Here is a 9346-nt window from a genome sequence, read left to right on the forward strand (position 1 = left end):
CCTCAGACAGAAATGCACACATTTCTTCACTCTCTTAATTCTCCCAAGCAAAGACAACATCAAAGTCACACTTCAGAGAGAAATCAAAGAAAGGATTTTCTAAAGCAATTGAAATACTTTCCATAAACAATTATTTTACAATGCAAAGGGCAAAAAAGAAGTGATTCTTTTTTCCTTCACTTTAAATGTTAATATACCCTACAGTACATCTTCCTATTGCCAGTGGCTGCTAGCATTCAGAATTTTGGTGACAAATTAAAGGTCATCTTTCTTTATGTCATCTCCTACTTCAAATAGCTCCTGCAATCACTAATTGATGAGAAATTACAAGTGCTTATTATACAGACAAGTGTGAAAGCTTCACTTGAAGTTGTTTTCTTTCTACTGTTGTGTTTTTTTGGAAATGAATCATCTCCTATGCTCTCTATTTAGAAACTGCAGGCTACTTATAAATAAACAGAAAATAGAAAAGCAAGAAGACAAAATAAAAAAAAAAATCAGAAACAAATATTTATTTCAAATTTTTGGTTTTCTGTCTCAAAAAAAAAAAAAAAAAAAAAAACAGGACAGACTTACAGCCTTTCATCTTGTTATAAGTAGTACTATTATCTATCTTATACAAATGTGAAAACTATGACTCAAAGTGTAATTTGCTGACTCTGTTATGCATTTGATAAAGAGGATTAATAATTTACTGAACAGTCTATGCATATTTGCATACATCCACAACACAACCACACAACCATCTTACTAGAATGAACATTGAATAGAATAATACATCTTCATGGTCCTCTGAACTCCTATACCACGTGGCACCAAGAAAGATTGCTATGTGTTCATAATTTTTTCTCCTGTACTTCCTTAAAAAAATAAAATAAAGTTCCTCCTGCAACGTCTCATATCGTAAAGTTCATCAGTCATAATGGATAAGTGAGGGAGTTTACCTCTTTCCTCAGCCCATGAGCTGGCAAGCCACCGATAAAAGAAGGATCACCCCAAGATAGTTTTGCTGTCTGAGGCAACAAATATGAAAGAAAAGTTGAGAAATCTAAATGGTTTTCTTTCGTACATTATGTAGAGACACAATCCTTTTAAGATGCAATCTTGAACATTTGACAAAGATATGACAAGGACAAATGCAAGTAAGCAAACTCAAAAAGAAGTGCTGTGTTTTCTGTCATAAATCTAAACTGAAGCTCAGGAGACTACATCAGCCTTCTGCTTAAGGTACTCTATTTCAATGGTGTTCTGGCAACACTTATCTCTAGAGGATAGGTTGGTCTGTGTTCAAATCCATGTTTTTTTAGAGAAAAAATTAGAGTCTGAAAAAAAAAAAAAAAAAATTGGTAACCAAAATTAGCAGTCCTGCTTGGGACAAAAGTTCTCTTGCCCTACATTTCAGAGAGAAGCCTCCCTCCAGTTTGAAATCATATACAAGACTTCTTCTTCCACAGGTAGGTACTTATTTCCATGGCACCTCATAAACCACTGCTGCTGCTTCTTCCCTCATATATCCTTACAAGATCCTCAAGGAGAAGAACACCTGCCCAGGAGCAGGAAGGCCTACGTTCACGTCTCTCATGAGATCAAAAAGATGTAAGCACAATTTTTAGCAGAGTGCCTAAAGAGTAGATGATAGTTTGGGGAAGACAGAGGAAAAAAGACAAAGTGAAAGTTCTCTCCTTTTGGAAGCTGCTCCACTTTACCTAGCACAACTAACTATTTATTTAGCCAAAGCAAGAAGACAAGGATAATTCCTAATTCAGCAATTAAGAACCTTTTCTTTCTTGGCTGAATATAAGTACAAGTTCCTATTCCAGAAAACACTACAGGGACGAAATATTTAACATTAAGTGATAAATGGTAACTAAATAGAAGTCTAGAACATTATATTTCAGAAAAGTTTTGTAATTCAGTGACTGAGTATCTAAAACCTTAGGTCAAATTGCCCTTTCAAGACTAAACTGATGACTTTACCTATATTAACTCAAGTTCAGCTGTGTTGCATCTCAAAGAGATTGTTCCTAGTCCTCACCACCCAATGACCTAAATTGAGGTTCAGCATCCCTCACTATTTGCGGGTGTTCCTATGGCTGCATCTGGTATATATGAAAAGACAGAGCCTGAAACTAGACAATTTATGGGAAGCAAGCTTTTCCAGTGCTTATCTTCCTTTTCTGTTGTTTATATTTTTGCTTAGTCTTTAGCCCTACTTCTGTCTTTTGGTCTACATCAGTTAAGTGTAAGCTCTAAAGTGTAGTGCTTGGGTGCAGAAAATAGGCAGTTTTCCAAATCAATTTCAAAAGATGTAAGGCACATTGCCTGCAGTAAGAGTACACACAAATATTTCAAGGAGCATTTTGAGTATTCATTGTCATAGCATACAAATTGGGCAGGAAACAACAATTACAGTCATGAGCTGGCAAACAGAGGACTTTCTTTTACACTAATTGATACTTACTGGGAAGACAAAGGAGAGATTAATTCACCTTACAATATCAGTTACTGTGTAAAGGCTTAACAAGAATAGCCCATGGAAAGCCTGCAGGTAATTACTCCCAGTCAGCTTTGTTACTGGTCCTTTTTGCAAGAACTGTTGTGAGGACACTCTAAAGCCTCTAAAATTTTCTTCCATAAATTAATGTAGATATGGTGGGGAAGTGTGCTTCCTCTGCATGCTGAAGGGTAGAGGGATAAAGGCTGTGAGGAGGTGCACTGGATTTTTGTATCAGCTCGTTTCAGTGGTCTCTCAGCTCTTATGCTTAGCATTTCCAAGAGTGCTATTTGAAGGGCACATCAACAATTTTCTCTCTTTTCTCCCATTTCATATATTTTTTCAACTTGACCTGAAAAAAATGAAAACAATAGCACAATAGCAAAAAAAAAAAAAAAAATTACTCTCTGTTAAGAAACATCACATTTCTTAGAAAATATTTTTATAGGATTTAAGATCCATAAACTGAGACAAGAAATTCACTTCTCCTCTGCTTCTCCTCATAGAAACTTACAACCTATCTAATATCATTTTTACTAAGCCCTTTGAAATCTTCCAACAACTTCACGCAGTATACATAGTTCCCCAGTGAAACCCCTCTGAAGCAGTATTATTACTCTGGATTTTTCTGAATGGCAGAAATTTCTTTTAGCAAGTTTATTTTCATGTTTTACATACATCAGCAAGCATATTTCCATTGATATCAAAATAAAAAGTTAATGTTCATATGAAAGTTCATATTCTGAACTTTCCCAGCAATGCTAAGAAAAAGAGATAATAACTCCTTGGATAAGATTTAAATTTAAAATGCTGTCTTTACCAATTATTCAAATTCAGAAAGACTGTTTTCAAGGTAAGACTTACACATATATAAAACTCTAAAACACCAACTTAACTGTTGTGGCATTGACTACTGTATCCTTAATTGATCACATGGTCCACTTGTAGAAGCCAAGACACAGACTCCAGGACTCTTGGTTCCCTGTGCACCAAACAAACAGATTTAGGCACTTCTGAGTGAGATCCAGCAAACTCTGCTTGCCAAGGATGTGACCCCCTAAGTTAGCCAACATGAAAATGTGAGGGCAATATTGAGTCTGACCTCCTGCCTTTCTCAATGACTCAGAGATAAGAAAAAATATCACTCTCCACTGATCTTTCTCATGACCCCTGTTCAGGAAAGGTGAGTTTTGTCTTCGAAAATAAAGTTAAAGATATTGATTTTAGACAACAGTTAATCATTCAGGATGATGACAGATGCAGGTTCAAATCCTTCCTTTACTCCAAGGGATTAATTTCAACATAACAATAAGGTATGTGAAAACTTCTGGAAAGCAGTCTGCCATTCCTGTAAAACTTATAGGATCTATAGGAGATAATTGAAGATTTGTTGGCTGAAAAGAGGAAAGTAAGCACAGAAGTGTATAATCTAATAATCAGATCATAGAGAAAAGCCTTCTCTTCCTCCTAAAAAGAAACATTTTCCAAGTGCTTATCACTTAATACAAAATGTGTAAACAGTCTTTGCAGCAGGATCCACAGCTCAGAAATCTCCCTAGAGCAAATATCCTTAGGGAAATAAAAAATAATAATAATAATAAATAAATAAATTTAAAGGTGGAAATTTAGATATCTATGGGTCTCAAATTAATCCAGAATTAAGAAACAGCTATCAAGTTCATAATTTTGGACTTTTGGACTTCAGAGGACAAGTTATGCTGGCATCCCATTGATGAAGTTAATCTTGATTTTGATGAAGATCATCATGGTTTTGTCCATGACATGATGCTGTTGGAGTTCATTTGAAATGATAGAATCATAGATATCCTGAGTTGTAAGGGAACCATAAGGATCATCGAGTCCAACTCCTGGCACTGCACAGGTCTACCCAAAAATTCACACCATGTGACTAAGTGCACAGTCCAAATGCTTCTTAAACTCCGACAGGCTTGGTGCAGTGACTATGTCCCTGGAGAGCCTGTTCCAATGCGCAACAACCCTCAGTGAAGCAGCTCTTCCTGATGCCTGAAACTCCCATCACAGCTTGACATCATTACCTTGGGCCCTGTTGCTGGTCCCTAAAGAGAACAGAACGGTGCCTGCCCCTCCACTCCCCATCATGAAGAAGCTGTAGGCCACAATGAGGTCTCCCCTCAGCCTCCTCTTTTCCAGGCGGAACAGGCCAAGTGACCTCAGCCGCTCCTCATACGTCTTCCCCTCAAGGCCCTTCACCATCTTAGTAGCCAAGGAAAGGTTGGACATGGTGCTTAGGAACATGGCTTAGTCGTTGACATTGGTGATGGTGGGGTGGTTGGACCAGATGGTCTTGGAGAAGTTTTCCAGCCTTAATGTTTCTATGATTCTATGTTACACTGATGAGAGACTAGAGCCTGAGCTGTAAAAGGCCATGTGGAACATGTGCAACAAGGTCTTATCAGGCTGCAATTTGCAAGGTTTTGCCGCCTAACCTAACCCATAAAAGTGGCCTAAAAGAAAGCTTGAGAAGGACTCTATCAGGGATCGTACCAATGCAACATGGAATAATGGCTTTGAACAAATGGAGGGGAGATTTAGATTAGGTGTGACGTGAGGAAGAAATTCTTCACTCAGTGCACAAAGCACACATGGGAATTAAGGCTGAAGTTGCACCTTGTTTCTGTTCTTTTCCATAAAGAATATAATGAAATTATCTAAAAACCAGTGTTAAAAATAAATCAAGGATGCAGGATGGGAGGTGGAGGGCAGTCCCTGTGGCCGAGGGGCAGCCTTTCTCTCTGGCAAGCCAAATGGCAGGGGGAACACTGCTCCCCAACCCTCCTCCTTATTCCACGTGAGGGCATCTTCCAGGCCGCTCCTGACACGGCTGCCTTTGGCCACGCATGGGCCAACCATCACAGAGGCTTGCTGAGGTCACAATGGCCACCACTGCCCCGCCTTTGCTCTGGGCCCTATAAAACAGGACCCCTGCAGCTGGTTCACCATTCACTGAGCTTCTAGACACTCTGACAGCCAGCTAGTGCAGCAGGAAGAAGTCCAGAAGCAGTAAGGTGAGCAGCAAGCCTCCTCGGTGTGAGAGGACAGCAATGCAGTCTGAGGAAGCACCGAGAGGGAAGGCACTTAACGAGAATGAGAAGTGTCATGGGCAGAGGGATCGCACCTGCAGCACTACAGACACCAGTGCTCGAGGGACCTCCGGTGTGCAGCCCAAGACACTTACAGGCGGTACCACTGGCACCATAACGACGCGGGGAACAGGCCACCCCCTCGGCCATACAGCGACAGGGGGCCTGGCACAACGGTGGTGTGGGGTGAAGGCAGGAGTTTTAGGCAGATGGCCAGGTGGAGCAGAGGCATGCCAATAGTCTGGCACAGAGCGTGGGACCCAGGCATGGCTGTAAAGCAGACGGCAATGTCAAACCCATAAATGGAAATCAACTGGACAGTGGCATGGGACCTAGGGGTGGAACTGGACATCCCCCTGATTCGACACCCTGGCCTGAAAACATTCCTGTTGGAAGGCATCCTGTTTGGGCAGTCCCGAGCAAGGACTGGCTTGTCCTTCTGCCTAACACCATGGAGCCCATGGAGGTGGATCCACCAGAAAATGTGGAGGAACCAATGGAATTGGATCCACCTCAGACAGATCAGACCTGTGACTACCCCAGCATGTCTTTGCTTTCTGCCATCAGAGTGCATCAACAGCATTGCAGGAGTGCCCGGTGAGCTCCCTACTCGTCGCACAAGCTCCATCCCAAGCATTACCTTGGAGCCACCAAACACCATGGAAATCCCGCAGGCTTACCTGCAAGATGTCCCAGCAATAAAGAATTCTGTTGCCAATTCTCAGGGCATGTGTGAGTGCTTCTTTCCCATCCCCCAACCCTTGTTCAAGGTGGCATTCCTTCTGCACAGAGCCTCGAGGAAGAGCACAAGAGAAGACCCAGCTTCCTTCAGGCTGCTGTGCTGGGGTGACAGGAGGAGTCCCCAGGGGCCACCATGCACCTTTAACATTTGTGGAAATAGACTGAGGGGTGAAAATAGTAGTGTGTAAGCAATTATAGGTGGCTAATTTCTTATGTGAGTGAATTTCTTTACCTGAGTAATTGGTAACGACAGACATGGAGGTACTCAACAACTTCTTTGCCTCCATCTGCCATGGTAGATAGGCTTCCCAAGTCTTTCATTTCCCTGAACCTGTAGATGGAGGCTGGGGGATCAAAGTCTTCATTTCATCTCAGAAAGTGTAGTTAGACATTGGCATGGGTTGCCCAGGGAAGGGAGGATTCCAGATGACATAAGATGTAATGCTAAAGCACCAGAGAACAGTAAACCTGACACAGACGTTTTTCCTATCCATCCAAACATCACCAAAGCAAGATGTTTTGTAGAGGAGGAGCAAAATTCAAGCAAAGATGCGGATATCCATCCAGCACATCTACTCCCACAAATACCCCTGCCCTCTTTTACAGATGACCCACAGGACTTAAGGCAGAACTGCAGGCAGTTCTAAGGCCTCAGGAAGAGGGATTCAGCTCCAGATTTAGAGTCCCATGTTTAGGTGTCTACATGTGCACTATGTATCTAAGCTCCCATCACAATCAGTGGAGATCTAATCAGTGGTGTCCAGAGAGGGCTTATGTCACCCCACATAACATTTGGTCATCTGAAAAGCCCTCTGATGATTACATGTATATTGAGCATATTGAGCATGTATATTGATTGGTATTAGACACAACTTCTATGTAGATGTCATCACATAGGTGTTTGAATACGTTTTCACATATTCACACACAACTGTTCACATATTCACACACAACTGTTTTCATTGTCTATAAAAATGAGAAGCAGAATTATCAAAATAGCATAAGCCAACGCTAAACATTTTTACAAATCCTAAAGTTATATGAAAAAAGTGTTGAAATCAACAATTCAAAATTATTCTAATTATGCGTCGTCATCTGAACTTTGAAACCTAAACTGAAGTTCCAGAATGATGTAGTATCTATATAAAAATCATTCTTAAAATCTCTACATGTTGAACAAATGATGTTTTGATTACTTCAGGGAAAAAAAGGAAAGTTTTGGATAAAACACTGCAACTGAAATTAAAGAGTTGGAGATATGCTCACCTCAAATAGTGTGACTTTGGGTACATGACTTAAAGAATAAGAAAGATATGGAGAAGTTATCTGAGCTATGTTAGATAAAATAAAGACCAATATGACCATGGTAGTTCCTTGTGGCCATCAAAATATTAATTAACAGACTTACCTGAACTTTGTTAAATTGCATTTTCCATGCTACACATTCCTTGTATTGCATGATGAGTAGAGCTGACTAATATGAAACAGTAATAAGATGAAAGAGTTCATCTTCCTTTAGCCCAGGACCTTATGCCATTATTTAAACAATGTAGAATTCCACACACATTTTGCACAGTGGAAAGTTATGTAACTAAGGAATGAAGGCATAAGGACCACATTTAATCTATTCTAGACATAAACGGGTTTGCTCTGCCCAAACCCCAGCCAAACCTGAAGCCAGGTCACACAGCCAGTTAGTATGGTGCAATAATTTAAAATAGCCTTCACAATACTGCCGCCAAAACACTATGACTACATCACTTTGAGAACGTCTTTGAGGAGAGAAAGCAGGATCTGTATTTAATGGAGTTCACAACCAGTTGAAGGCTACCATACTGAGATACTGCCCACCTTCCCCAGTCTTGCATAACTTCTGCTCCTTAGTCTGGCTGGAATATTTGGGTGCAGCGCAGGCTAACATTCTGTGAGGAGAGGGAATAGTTCCATCAGCAAGGCTGAAGAAGAGCACAGTCTGCTCCCAGACCCTTTCATGCCCTGATCCTAGAAGAAATAAGTCCCACTACAATGTTACTAGTGGCTACTAGTACATGCTACTACATGCACCAGTAGAGCATCCATCTTTACAGAGTGCTGAGCCACCACACCCTGTCTCTTAGTTCTATTTATTAACTGAGCTGTAAGCAAGGAAAGTGGTTTCCATTTAGTTTAGGACTCACAGAGAGGCTGTGGAAGTTAACCTGCTACATGAAAATCTGGTTTGGTGTGGACTTATCTATAATTGCATGAGAGTGACCTCTCTGACCAGTACTCCTAGGGCAGTCTTTGATATACTGTTTTCACCCTTAAATTCTCTGCAAGTATTGACCCCATCCATTTCTAGTTATAGCCTTGGGAGCTTAACTATCACTAGTGCTCTGGCAGAAAAGAGACATGCAAAAATCTGATTTGAGTTGGAGATTGTAATTCTGCCCCCAGCCTGATGTTAAGACATCCATTTAAGATGTACATGTCTTAAAGCTGTGTGTACATGTCTTAAAGATGTACATGTCTTAAAGCCCCTTTCTACATGTCCTGCAATACTACCCACAGAATTACTGGTCTGCAACTTTGCAAATATTTTTTCAGCAGAATCTTGTCTACGCAGCCCTTCACTATCTGAAATTATTTGAAGAAAGGGTCTCATGTATTATTATGCTCAATTTGTCCTTCATCATCTGAAAGCATTATTGTAAAGATTTATTGCATAATGCCTATGTCCTTGAGCAATGACATTCATAATAACTTTGCAGAGAGGTGCATTTAGCTATCATTCCCTTACCTTTGAAACTTTGCTTAATGAGGCCTATCTTAAATGGGCTCAACTCCCAAGGCTTGTTGCCAATCCTCTCTGAGATCTCAGTTTTCATCTGCACCTGCCAAAAGTTTGATTTAATCAGACATAATAATTCTTCCATCTTAATAATAAAGCCTTGTATATAATACTAGATTTACCTTGGCATCTATTTTTAAAACTTTTTTAAGACACTCA

Source organism: Oxyura jamaicensis, chromosome 3, assembly GCF_011077185.1.
Source record: "Oxyura jamaicensis isolate SHBP4307 breed ruddy duck chromosome 3, BPBGC_Ojam_1.0, whole genome shotgun sequence".
In the NCBI taxonomy this organism is placed as follows: Eukaryota; Metazoa; Chordata; class Aves; order Anseriformes; family Anatidae; genus Oxyura; species Oxyura jamaicensis.